Source organism: Taudactylus pleione, unplaced genomic scaffold, assembly GCF_031769625.1.
Source record: "Taudactylus pleione unplaced genomic scaffold, aTauple2 ptg000099l, whole genome shotgun sequence".
Classification (NCBI taxonomy): domain Eukaryota; kingdom Metazoa; phylum Chordata; class Amphibia; order Anura; family Myobatrachidae; genus Taudactylus; species Taudactylus pleione.
The window spans coordinates 2,766,721-2,781,373 of record NW_028284501.1 but is presented as its reverse complement, the minus strand read 5'-3'; positions in this window follow the sequence as shown (position 1 = coordinate 2,781,373).

Here is a 14,653-nt window from a genome sequence, read left to right as displayed (position 1 = left end):
GTGAATTGTCTGCACTGTACATGCATCCTCAAAGCAGCAGCGCCAAGCGTGCGTCTGTCTGTTAAAGGGTGGTGTAACCCCCAAAGTGCACTCCAACAAAAATAAAATATTTTCTTCTCTGTTTGTGAATTGTCTGCACTGTACGTGCATCCTCAAAGCAGCAGCGCCAAGAGTGTGTCTGTGTGTTAAAGGGTGGTGTAACCCCCAAAGTGCACTCCAACAAATATTAAATATTTTCTTCTCTGTTTGTGAATTGTCTGCACTATACGTGCATCCTCAAAGCAGCAGCACCAAGCGTGCATCTGTCTGTTAAAGGGTGGTGTAACCCCCAAAGTGCGCTCCAACAAAGAATAAAAAATTCTTTTTTTTCTGTCTTTGTGAATTGTGTGCACAGTAGCCGCACGTGCATCAACAAAGTAGCGCCAAGCGTGCACCTATGTCATAAGTAAAGGGCCGGCTGGCTTGACCGTTAAAGGGTGCTGTAACCCCCAAAGTGCACTCCAACCAAAAAAATATATATTTTCTGTGTTTGTGAATTGTGTGCACTGTGGCTGCACGTGCATCAACAAAGGAGCAGCGCCACATGTGCACCTGTGTCATAAGTAAAGGGCTGGCTGGCTTGACCGTTAACCACTTAACTATCGATTTTTTCAGCAAAACCGGTCATAAATTGCCGGGTCCGCAAGAAAGTCTGAGGAGTCAGAGGATATCCATTCTGCACATGTGTAGAACACATTTCCTCTTCAAAAACACGGCGTGAGGGTGCGGTCATACCTTGTATGCTGAAGCACAGCTGGTTGCATTTGCATCCCATACGACCACATCAGTTAAGTGGTTAAAGGGTGCTGTAACCCCCAAAGTGCACTCCAAACCAAATGAAAAAATATTTTCTGTGATTGTGAATTGTGTGCACTGTTGCTGCACGTGCATCAACAAAGGAGCAGCGCCAAGCGTGCGCCTGTGTCCCATAAGTAAAGGGCCGGCTGGCTTGTCCGTTAAAGGGTGCTGTAACCCCAAAAGTGCACTCCAAAAAAAAGTAAAATATATATTTTTTTGTGTTTGTGAATTGTGTGCACAGTAGCCGCACGTGCATCAACAAAGTAGCGCCAAGCGTGCGCCTATGTCATAAGTAAAGGGCCGGCTGGCTTGACCGTTAAAGGGTGCTGTAACCCCCAAAGTGCACTCCAAACCAAAAAAATATATATTTTCTGTGTTTGTGAATTGTGTGCACTGTGGCTGCACGTGCATCAACAAAGGAGCAGCGCCAACCGTGCGCCTGTGTCCCATAAGTAAAGGGCTGGCTGGCTTTTTACGTTAAAGGGTGGTGTAACCCTCAAAGTGCGCTCCTCAAAAAATAAAAAATTCTCCTTTTTTTTTCTGTCTTTGTGAATTGTGTGGGCTGTAGCTGCTCCTGCATCCTCAAAGCAGCAGTGACAAGCGTGCGTCTGTCTGTTAAAGGGTGGTGTAACCCCCAAAGTGCGCTCCACAAAGAATAAAAAATTCTTTTTTTTTCTGTCTTTGTGAATTGTGTGGGCTGTAGCTGCACCTGCATCCTCAAAGCAGCAGCGACAAGCGTGCGTCTGTCTGTTAAAGGGTGGTGTAACCCCCAAAGTGCACTCCAACAAAAATAAAACATTTTCTTCTCTGTTTGTGAATTGTCTGCACTGTACGTGCATCCTCAGAGCAGCAGCGCCAAGAGTGTGTCTGTCTGTTAAAGGGTGGTGTAACCCCCAAAGTGCACTCCAACAAAAATAAAATATTTTCTTCTCTGTTTGTGAATTGTCTGCACTATACGTGCATCCTCAAAGCAGCAGCACCAAGCGTGCATCTGTCTGTTAAAGGGTGGTGTAACCCCCAAAGTGCACTCCAACAAAGAATAAAAAATTCTTTTTTTTCTGTCTTTGTGAATTGTGTGCACTGTAGCTGCACGTGCATCAACAAAGGAGCAGCGACAAGCGTGCGCCTGTGTCCCATAAGTAAAGAGCCAGCTGGCTCATTTCTTAAAGGGTGTAACCCACAAAGTGCACTAGTCTCCAACAAAAATAAAAAAATATTTTCTATGTTTGTGTGCGCCTTAGCCGCAAGTATATATCAATATAACATAAATGGAGGACCAAACTTTCTCCGATAAAAATAAAATAGGGAAAGATCAAGAACCACTTCCTCCTAGTGCTGAAGCTGCTGCCACTAGTCATGACATAGACGATAACATGCCATCAATGTCGTCTGCCCAATGTCATAGTAGAGGGCACATACAATCCCAAATGACAAAGTTCAGGAAAATGACCTTAAAAAACATTTAAATCATCTGAGGAGAAACGTAAACTTGCCAATATGCCATTTACGACACGGAGTGGCAAGGAACGGCTAAGGTCTTTTCCTATGTTCATGACTAGTGGTTCAGCTTCACATGACTATGGAAGCCCTCCTCCCGCTAAAAAAATCAAACTAGTTAAGCTTGCAAAAGCACAGCGAAGAACTGTGCGTTCAAAGAAGATATCACAAATCCCCAAGGAGAGTCCAAGTGTGGTGGCGGTTGCGATGCCTGACCTTCCCAGCACTGGACGGGAAGAGGTGGCTCTTTCCACCATTTGCACGCCCCCTGCAAGTGCTGAAAGGAGCACCCACAGTCCACTTGCTGATATGCAAATTGAAGATGTCACTGTTGAAGTACAACAGGATGAGGATACTGGTGTAGCTGGAACTGAGGAGGAAGTTGGTGAGGAGGATTCTGATGGTGATGTGGTTTGTTTAAATCAGGCTTTGGGGGAGACAGTTGTTGTCCGTGGGATGAAAAAGCCCATCACGGTCATGCCTGGGCAGAAGACCAAACATTCCACCTCTTTGGTCTGGCAATATTTCTATCCAAATCCGGACAACAACTGTCTTGCCATATGTACCATATGTAAAGGTGAAATAAGTAGGGGTAGGGACGTTAACCACCTAGGAACATCCTCCCTTATACGGCACCTGCAGCGTGTTCATAAAAAGTTACTGTTAAGTTCAGAAACTTTGGCTAAGACCGTAAGCAGTCCGGGGACACCTAAATCCCGTTGTCCTGTTGTATCCAAGCGCCTGCAAACCACACCGTCAACTCCCTCCTCGTCAATTTCCTCCTTAGTCAGAATCGGAAGTAGTCCTGCAGGCCATGTCACTGGCATGACTGACTCTCCTATCCGGGATTCCTCTGGAGGATCCTGCATTGCTATGCCTACTGCTGCCGCTGCTGCTGTTGCTGCTGCTGGGAGTCGTTCATCATCCCAGAGAAGAAGTAGGAACACCACTACTTTTACTAAACAATTGACCCTCCAACAGTCCTTAGCGAGGAGGATGAAGTACGACAGCAGTCATCCTGAAGCAAAACGTATAACTGAGGCCTTGACTGCTATGTTGGTGTTAGACGCACGTCCGGTATCCGCCATTAGTGCAGTGGGATTTAGACAATTGATGGAGGTAGTGTGTCCCCGGTTCCAAATCCGTTCTAGATTCCACTTCACTAGGCAGGCGATACCGAGACTGTACAGAAACGTCAGAAAAAGTGTCCTCAGTGTCCTGAAAAATGCCGTTGTACCCAATGTCCACTTAACCACGGACATGTGGACAAGTGGAACAGGGCAGACTAAGGACTATATGACTGTGACAGCCCACTGGGTAGATGTATCACCTTACGCAGCAACAACAGCAGCCTCACCAGTAGCAGCATTTCAGAAATGCCAGCTCGTTCCAAGGCAGGCTACGCTGTGTATCACCAGTTTCAGTAAGAGGCACACCGCCGACAACCTCTTAGAGAAACTGAGGGAAATCATCGCCCAGTGGCTTACCCCACTTAGACTCTCCTGGGGATTTGTGATATCTGACAACCCCACTAATATTGTGCGAGCATTACATCTGGGCAAATTCCAGCACGTCCCATGTTTTGCTCACACAATAAACTTGGTGGTGCAGAATTTTCTGAAAAGTGACAGGGGCATGCAGGAGACGCTTTGGGTGGCCCGAAAAATTTCTGCCCACTTTCGCCAATTCAGCGACTGCGTGCCGAAGACTGGAGCACTAGCAAACATTCTTGAACCTGCCCTGCCATCACCTGAAGCAAGAGGTTGTGACGCGGTGGAACTCAACCCTCTATATGCTTCAGAGGATGGAAGAGCAGTAAAAGGCCTTTCAAGCCTATACATCCACCTATGACATAGGCAAACGAGGGGGTATGCACCTGACTCAAGCGCAGTGGAGAATGATTTCCGTGTTGTGCAAGGTTCTCCAGTCCTTCAAACTTGCCACACGTGAAGTCAGTTCAGACACTGCCAGCTTGAGTCAGGTCATTCCCCTCATCAGGCTTTTGCAGAAGCAGCTGGAGAAAGTGAAGGAGGAGCTAAGACGGAGCGAATCCACTCGGCATGTGGGACTTGTGGATGAAGCCCTTCATTCGCTTTGCCAGGATTCAGGATTCCAGGGTGGTCAATCTGTTAAAATCAGACCACTACATTTTGGCCACAGTGCTCGATCCTAGGTTTAAAGCCTATGTGGTATCTCTCTTTCCGGCCGACACAAGCCTGCAGAGGTGCAAAGACCTGCTGATGAAAACACTGTCAGCTGAAGCATAACGTGATAAGTCAACAGCTCCTTCTTCATTTTCTCCCACAACTGGGGCTGCCAGGAAAAAACTTAGGTGTCCTAAGCAACCCGCTGGCGGTGATGCAGGGCAGGCAGGCCAAGTTTGGACATCTGGTCCGGACTGAAGGACCTGGCAACAATTTCTGACATGTCTACTGTCACTGCATATGATACTGTCACCACTGACAGAATGGTGGAGGAATTATTTTCTGTGTTCTTGAATTGTGTGCACTGTGGCTGCACGTGCATCAACAAAGGAGCAGCACCAAGCGTGCGCCTGTGTCATAAGTAAAGAGCCGGCTGGCTTGTCCATTAAAGGGTGCTGTAACCCTCAAAGTGCGCTCCACAAAAAATAAAAAATTATTCTTTTTTTTTCTGTCTTTGTGAATTGTGTGGGCTGTAGCCACACCTGCATCCTCAAAGCAGCAGCAACAAGCGTGCCTCTGTCTGTTAAAGGGTGGTGTAACCCTCAAAGTGCGCTCCACAAAAAATAAAAAATTCTTCTTTTTTTTTCTGTGTTTGTGAATTGTGTGAATTGCACCTGCATCCTCAAAGCAGCAGCGACAAGCGTGCGTCTGTCTGTTAAAGGATTACATCGGTGACAGCATCCAAGTAGGCATGTCAGACAGTTCGTACCTGTACTGGCAGGAAAAAGAGGCAATTTGGAGGCCCCTGTACAAACTGGCTCTATTTTACCTGAGTTGCCCCCCCTCCAGTGTGTACTCTGAAAGAGTGTTTAGTGCAGCCGGAAACCTTGGCCCTCATTCAGAGCCGTATGCTCTGAGCAGAGCGCATGCTCTGAATGAGGGCTGCCCTCCATAAAAATGGAGCGTCCTCCCAGACGCTCGTATAGCTGTGGGTCACCACCCACAGCCTATACGAGCGTGCAGTTTGATGGCCGCGATGGTTGTGACCATCGCGACCATCGAAACTGCGAGCCGGAGCCTGCGGTTGAGGTTTTCAACCGCAAGGCCCGGAGTGATTTTGGCTCTATCAGAGCCAAAATCACTCCCACTGACATCACTAGTGATGTCAGTGGGCCGGCTTCTGACGGTAGGCGTTCCCTTGGGAATGCCCCCATCAGGGAGGCACGCCCCCGGCACGCCCACCAAAGGGGGCGTGCTGTCAATCAACATCGACAGCACACCCCCTTTGATCAGACACAACGAGCGAAGGAAAGTCCTTCGCTCGTCGCGTCTGGCGCATGCGCACGATGGAGCTCCCTCCATCGTGCGCATGCTCAGTGCAGACCATCGACCCACTTGCGAGCGGACAGCCGCTCGCGAGTGGGTCTGAATCAGGCCCCTTGTCAGCGAAAGGCGTAGGAGGTTGCTTCCACAAAATGTGGAGAAGATGAAGTTCATAAAAATGAATTATCAACTCTTCCAGGGAGACCAGCCTCCAGAACGTACAGAGGGACCTGTGGTGGTGGATTCCAGCGTGGACGAATTAATACTCTGTGAGGATGAGGAATCGGTGGATGAGGAGGATGAGGACGACATCTTGCCTCCGTAGAGCCAGTTTGTGCAGGGACAGATTAATTGCCAGCTTGTTTTTTGGGGGCCCAAACGAACCAATCATTTCAGCCACAGTCGTGTGGCAGACCCTGGAGCTGAAATGATAGGTTTGTTAAAGTGTGCATGTCCTGTTTATACAACATAAGGGTGGGTGGGAGGGCCCAAGGACAATTCCATCTTGCACCTCTTTTTTTTTTTTGCATTATGTACTGTTTGGGGCCTAGTTTTTCAAACTGCCATCTTGTCTGCCACTGCAGTGTCACTCCTAGATGGGCCACGTGTTTGTGCCGCCCACTCGTGTCGCTTAGCATAGTCATCCAGCTACCTCGGTGCAACCTTTTGGACATAAAAACACTATTGTGAGGTGTGAGGTGTTCAGAATAGACAGGAAATGAGTGGAAATTAAGGTTATTGAGGTTAATAATAGCATAGGAGCAGAAAAACCCACAAATTCTGTGATTTTAGCTGTTTTTATGCTTTTTTTCAAAAAAATACAGATACAAAACCCAGAACCCAAAACACAGAAGGGTGGTTTTGGCAAAACCAATCCAGATCCAAAACACGAAGAAAGATCCAGATCCAAAACCAAAACACGAAAAGTGGCTGGTGCACACCCCTAATATATATATATACCATTGTTTTTTGGCTTTTTTTATTATTTTTATTTTGGATTGATATAGGTGGAGCTTTGAGATGTTTTATATTTATGGTATCACATGGAGGTTTGGTGCCTGGAAGAATGCAGCCTACTGTTCTCACCTGTTATTCAGTACATTATCCAGTATCCAGTAACCAGTGCTGTCACTATCACTAGTGTTTACAGTGGCGTCACAAGGGGGGTGCGGGCCGCACTCGGGTGTCACACGCCGAGGGGCGACACAAAAGTGCAGGCTCCTCCTCAGTTACAGGAGCTGGGTCTGTAGCATTCAGTGCAGCACTCGGCTCCTGTCACAGTGAGGGAGCCGGAACTGCCCTGCCAGTAGTGTTTAGATTCCCTTCGCGGACCCCTGCCCCACACTGCCCACCACCCCATTGATAACCATAGGCAGGGGTTTGGTCGGGACGCGAGGCCACGTTCTCCTTCACTGAGACCACGCCCCCTTCCAAAGGCCACGTCCCCTTTTTGTGCCGCGCGGCAACGCCATGTGCATGGCATCCCTCCCCGCACTGGGTGTCACCGCAGGGAGGGACGCCACTGAGTGTATACAGTTGGTTTTGTATATATGTAGCTATGGCAACTAAAGATAGCTAGTAATAGACTTACCTGTAGACATCGTCACCATGCTGCAAGCCGGCAGCTGCGTCCTGGAAGTCTCCCCGTAGGTACATGTGGGAACCCGGTATGCATAGCAGCACCGCGTCATTCCCCTTCCATGCTGCCCGTCCAATAGACAGCACTAGAGAAGCTCTCTCATCACTGGGCTGGACAAAAGGACGTTGTGAGAAAAATATAAAGTTTTCAGAATGAATTGGATACCACGAAAAAAAATCAGCGAAAAAGACCTGATGTGATATATAGTGATGTTTAGTAGCCAATCATGTAGACTTACCTATCCGACATCTTCCTGTAGTATCCGGCCCCTCCGCGATCTTGGACGTAGTGAGAATACAGACATATCGGGAGCCTGATATGTCTGTATTCTGACTGCGCATGTGCCGGCGTCTGGGCAAAAGGAGGTGGAGCCAGCACCAGGTGCCAGGCAGACAGAAGGGAAGTATGCAACTTCCCTTCTCTGTTCGGCATGCAGTACAGATTACGCCATCCTTTATGAATTGCACTCACCAAACAAAAGTATAGTGATGCGATTCATACACGAAGTGGGGTTGCCGCTGGAGAAGGTAACCCTCTGTATGAGTCAGTGGTAAGTCCTGTTTTCAGCTAAACAGGACTTTTCACTGCTCTATGATTGGTGGTGGGATTATCTGCTAGAGCCACCAACCAAAATCTTGCCTAGGGCACCAAATTGGCTAGGGCCGGCTCTGATTGGGATTATTGTGCTTTATAACCAATGCAGGGAAATGATGCTGATTATACTATTTGAATGTAAATATATCTGTTTTTTTTTTATATATATAACAACTTCATAATGGGGGTAAGGTGTAATCAGGGAGATTGCCAGACTCTACAGGAAGTCAGGGAGATTGCTACTATTTCATATAGTTGACAAGTATGTTTAATATCCTAGTCTGTGAATTCAGCTGCTGGCGCAGTGTATATACACAGACCTCCACAACGTTGATATTTGCTGAATATACACTACAAGCAGCTTGTGCATAGCTGTTCTGATGGACAAATCCTGCTGCAGGTGCAGCTTCACCAGTGCTCTACTACATCTAGAGCTGGTGAGTTATGCTGCATAATTATTGTGTATCATCAATGCAGCCATTGGATACACACTATATTTGGGAGTGACACCTGGATAACAGTGGTACAACGGAATCTGTACCCCTTCATCACTTTAGGGGACAAATAGGATTTGTCATGGCCCTTACCCATGAGGCCACACCCCTCTTTTGGGCACGTGTTTTATGTCCCCATTTGAAAAATGGGTGGGAGGGGGGCGCCAATGGTTTTTCTGGCACAGGACACTAAAAAGTCATTTATGTGCGTAGGGAGCGAAGCCTAATTCATCTGTTCCCATCCTACAGAAGATCTTGTGTAGCACAAATTGAAAAAGGTAATGCTGGCTATGACAGAACACACAGTGCATCGCAGCTTGCTGCATATAGAGCGGTGTAGCTGGAGACCGGTCAGAGTGCCCATGCTGACCCCTGTCTACCACCAAAAGCACCTACAATGGGCATGTGAGTGTCAGAACTGGACCATGAAGCTTTGAAAGTAAGGGGCCTGGTCTGATAAATCATGTTTTCTTTTACATCATTTGGATGGCCGGGTGTGTGTGCATCATTTATCTGGGGAAAGAGAAGGCATCAGGATGCATTATGGGAAGAAGGCAAGCCAGCGGAGTCAGTGTGATGCTCTGGGCATTGTTCTGCTGGGAAACCTTAGGTCCTGGCATTCATGTGGATGTTATTTTGACACCTACTATCTACCAAAACATTGTTGCAGACCAAGTACAACCCTACGGGTATATGGCATTGGTATTCCCTGATGGCTTTAGCCTCTTTCAGCAGAATAATGCATCCTGCCACACTGATAAAAATTTTCAGGTATGTTTTGAGGAACATAACAAAGAGTTCAAGGCCTCCAAATTCGCCAGATATCAATCCAATGGAGCATCTGAGGGATGTGCTGGAAAAACAAGTCCGAGCCATGGAGACTTCACCTCGCAACTTACAGGACTTAAAGGCTGTGCTACTAATGTCTAGACCAGATACCACAGGACACCTTCAGAGGTCTTGTGGAGTACATGCCTCGACGAGTCAGAGCTCTTTTGGTAGCACAAGGGGGATCTACACAATATTAGGCAGGTGGTTTCAATGTTAAAGCTGATGGGTGTACATGTCTGTATTATATAAACACTATGTTAAAATATGTTAACTAGGGGTATATCTACAGCAGTGGCGGGCTGGGCCGGGGGGCAGGGTGCCATGTGCCCCCCGGGCCGCAGCGTCATGCGGGCAGTCTGTCACTGTGACACAGACTGCACCATGTGTGTAGCGCTGACCGAACGGAGTTCGGTCAGCGCTACACAAGTGACAAACACACAGCTGCCGGCTCCGGCAGCTGTGGGTTTGTTTTGATCAGCAGCCAATGAGAGTCTGTCAGACTCTCATTAGCTGCTGCTGCGCCCACTGCAGGAGCCGCTCCATCTTCCGGCTCCCGCAGTGGGCAATGGGAGAGGCGTCATAACGTCATATGATGTCTCTCCCATAATGCAGAGCGGCCCGGGAAGGACAGACGGAGGAGTGGATGGCGACGGCGGGAGCAGGGATTCAGGTAAGTGTTTTTTTTGTTGTTTTTTTTACTACGTGTGTCTACTGGGGAGGGGGGGGGGCTGGCACTACAAGGGGGAGACCACTACTGGAGACACTGCAAGGGGGGGACTACTACTAATGGGGGCAATACAAGGGGGGGACTACTACTACTGGGGACACTACAAGAGGGAGGGACTACTACTTGGGGCACTACAAAGGGGAAACCACTACTGGGGGCACTACAAGAGGGAGGGATTACTACTGGGGGCACTACAAGAGGGAGACCACTACTGGGGGTACTACAAGGGGGAGATCACTACAGGGGGCACTACAGGGGGGCACTACAAGGGGTGACCACTACTGGGGATTATAACTGGGGGCACTTCAAGGGGGAGGACTACAACTGGGGGGGGACTACTACTGGGGGCACTACAAGGGGGGGACTACTACTACAAGGGGGGACTACTACTGGGGCACTACAAGGGGGAGACTACTACTACTATGGGCACTACAAGGGGAGGGGACAACTACTAGGGGTACTGCATAGGGGGAGGTGACTACTACTAGGGGCACTACATAGGGGGAAGGGGACTACCACTGGGGGCACTGCATCGAGGGACCACTGCTGGGGGCTCTATAAAAAGGGCAATACTGGGGGTACTGCATAGGGGGGAGACTACAACTGGGGCCACTATTTAAGGGGCACTGCATAAGGGTTACCACTATTGGGGACACTGCATGGGGTGTGGACGGCTACTGGGGGCACTATATAAGGAGCACTGCATAGGGGGTACCACTACTGGGGGCACTATATAAGGGGCTTACTACTGGGGGCACAAGGGGCACTGCACAGGGGGGACCACTACTGGGGGCACTGTATAAGGGTCACTGCATAAGAGGGATCACTACTGGGGGCACTACTGGAGGCCTGCATAAGGGGGTCCTCTCCTGGGGCACAGGGGGGCACTGCATATGGGCACGACGGGGCTGTCCCTAATCTTTATTTTTACTTTACATTAATCCCATATGGACCCGCCTCCTCCCTGGAACACTTGAGGGGGGGCGCCGTAGCACGCACGTTCTTCGGGCACCCTGGCTACACGCTACTCCTCTGCCAGGGTTGCCTGCATGCATTTGCCCCCCAGGCTAAAAGTTGCCAGCCAGCCCCTGATCTACAGTATATATTTATCTGTGTGATGATGTGCAACTATTTTCCCTTTTTTTATACGATTCCTTTTTCTTTTTTTCTGTACCCTCTGTTTTAAAATCATAAAGAGATTTTTTTAAAAATCCAATACTGTACATTTGGTAAATGCAAGAAAGTCTAATAATAAATATTATAAAGACTATCTTGTAATATACATACTGTATGAAGACAAATACACATGTTTAAATTTTCCTATTAGCAAATATACAGTACTGTAGATACGCGATAGATATTGATAACCTATAGCATAGCAAAGGGCTAGGCCTCTACTAGTCTCATAAATAGCCTGAAGCCATCCTCCGCTTTCCAGTTTTCAACCAGGCTGGCTGAGTATCACAGGGTTTTGTTGCTTCATTCTACGGTTATGCCTCTCTTTGCCTTAATCTTATACTCCTGCTGTTCCCCCTTTCCATTCATCTCTACCCCAGCTGAGTTTCTTAGTGCCCCCTCAGCCCCTTTCTCTTTCCGCATCACTCGCCAGTTCTCACACCCCCAGCCTCGGCGCTCACTGGCCCAGCATGCCCAGGCCCCGTCGTTTGGCCCCCACCACACTGCTTATCAAGACAGCAAGACTGCTCTCCTTTGTGGCTGTATCTCCCCCCAGCGGGCCTCAATGCCGCACCTGTGCCACAGCCAGCATGCGTGCCGGGGGCTCCGGCGCTCTTCCTGCTTCCCCCCCTCACTGCGTGGTTCCAGTAGTGGATTTACCGCTAAGCAACACGAGCAGTTGCCTAGGGACCTGGTGGGTCCCAGGGGGCTCGTCGACAGGGCTGTGCAATGGAGTGCCCCGGAAGGCTGTCAGCGCATTGATTTGACAGCTGCCGGGTGCTGGCTTCGCCTCCAACTGCTCTGCATCCAACTCACTGCTGTGTAGAAGAGGGAAGAATCCCAAGCTGACACTGCTTGAGTCTGCTGCCTCCAGGTGGGGGCGTGGTTTGGGCGGAGCCACCAGTGCTTATGTGGAGTTGGGGGTGGGTTCAGTAATGCATTGTGTCTATCATCTTTAGCCCCGCCACCAGCACAGAGTGACAGTGGAAGATGCATCTACACCTGGCCACACTACAGAAAGTAACCTGTGCTCCCCCTCCTCCCCCTCCTCCCCTCTGTGCTTCCTGTCTCAGCACCTCTGTCCTTCCATTATATGCCTGTCTGTCTCCACCAGCCTGCATACCTCCCAACATTTGCAGGCTGCAAATAGGGACACACCCAAAAAGTGGGCGTGACCTACCCATAAAAGTGCGTGGCCCCTTTTACATTAACTTCCCCCCCAACCGCGGGACATTGCGGCCCACGGGTGGGACAGCGGAACAGTCCCAAAAAAATGGGACTGTCCCGCTGATTGCGGGACAGTTGGGAGGTATTAGTCTGTGTGTATGTCTCCATGCCCCCCTCCCCCACCAGCAGTGTGTATGTCTCCATATCTCCCCCACCAGCAGTGTGTCTGTCTCCATGTCCCCCTCCCCTCCACCAGAGGTGTGTTTGTCTCCATGTATCCCCCCACTAGCAGTATGTATGTCTCCATAGCCCCCTCCCCGGACCAGCAATGTGTATGTCTTCATACCCTTTACCCTGTTCCTCATTCCGCCACCCCCTTTCTTTAAGTTTATCCCTTTCCTTCCGCCTCCTTTTCTACTGAAGGCAATGGAGTCCTGCTGGCCGATGATAAGAAGTGGTGAGGAGAAACCAGAGGATGGCAGGTGAGCACAATCTTGATTTTTCTTCTCTATAATGCTGCAGTCACTGGTGAAAACCCTTACGGCAGTAAAATCTGCCAGTTTTCACCAGTTAAGCTTCACCATATAAACAGCACGGAATGTGGTTAAAATACCGACCGCTGGGATTCCGGCAGTCAGAATGCCGACGCCGGAATCCCAACCTGTCAGAATCCTGGCCCCCGGCATCCCGACCACTGAAATCCTGAAGGTAAGTAGCGGTGTTAGGAGGGTTAAGCCAGGTACACACTTAACGATGTGTGTAACCAGCGACCTCGTCAGCGGCAATTGACGGTGGGGGGGGAGAGAGCTGGGCCATGCTGCATTTGGCAGCATGGCCTCGTTAACGATATCCCCAGGTTGGGCTGCATGCACAGCCGACTGGGGATATCGTTGATGACCCATGGTAGCATGCATCGTTGATCGTTCACCGCATACACACTGGACGATATGAACGATAACATATCATTAAACCTTATCGTTCATATTGTTCACTTTTATCGTCTAGTGTGTATGCAGCATTAGGGTTTAGGGTTAGGCACTAGGAGGAGGGTATTAGGCATTAATGGGGGTGGGTTAGGGTGTGGGGAGGTTAGAGTTAAACACTAGGGTAGGAGGTTAGGTTCAAGCATCGGGGAGGAAGGAGTAGGGAGAGGGGGAGGGTTAGGGTACCGCTCAATTGGTGTTGGTAGCCAGCATCGGAATTCTGACCACCAAGATTCCGAGTGCCGGCATTCTGTACCGAACCCAAACAGCACATTATTTTTGGCGGTACTTGTTTCGCCACAGTACCTGTTCTTTCAGTAGATTAAAATTCATATAACAATGCTTTATTCCTTGCAAAATATTTTTAGTTTATGTAGAATTTTAATTTATTTATTTTTTCTTGTAAGGACAGGTGGGAGGGGGGCCCCAGACCAGTAACTTGCCTAGGGCCCCATGAAGTGTAAATCCGCCTCTGCGTGGATCGCGTGGGCTGCCGCGGGCAGCCCAGGTGACACAAGTCAGGTCAACCTGCTCCCGCCAGCCCAGGCCCTCCCTGCGGTCAGCACCACCAGGCAGCCCCACCCACTTACACACGGGGGCCATTTTAGTCCCACTGCATAGCAGGCTGATACTTCCTGTTGTTACAACGCCCGCCCCCACAGCTTTATGAGCAAGGAGGCTGCCTATTACTAGCCTTTATTCCCCATTATTATTTTAGACCGAGGGGCCCTCGGACCACCATTTCTCCTAGGGGATCTGAGGGTGCCAGAGCCCTCAGTGCACTGCCTGCACCTCCTTACCTGGTTTCCCTTTCACCTAAGTAGTTTGGTCACCCAGCTCCATCCAGGAGTGGGCGACACTGCGCTGGACATGTGCCCGCGGGCCTTCCCCGGCCCTGCCACACTAATTCAGTCCGGTTGTTCCCCATATTTCTAGGGTGCAGCGCAGCAGCAGCCCCCCCCCTTTTTTTTTGTTCCAATTTTTACTGCTGCACACCCCTTGTTACAACAAGCCCTAATACATTATGTCATGGCTCCAAATTTTCACATTCAGGACCCCCCCCTTTTTCACAATGTGCGGCAGGTTTTCACCAGAATTACCAGCTTCCCTTGATATGTCCCCCCCACCTTCAGGTCCTTACCGCAACCCCCCTGTCGCCACCAGTGCCAACCCCGCCCCCCCTTCGTGCTGGCCTTGCGATCACCGCCCCACTCCCTCCCCCATTCTGCAGTCTGTAGCTA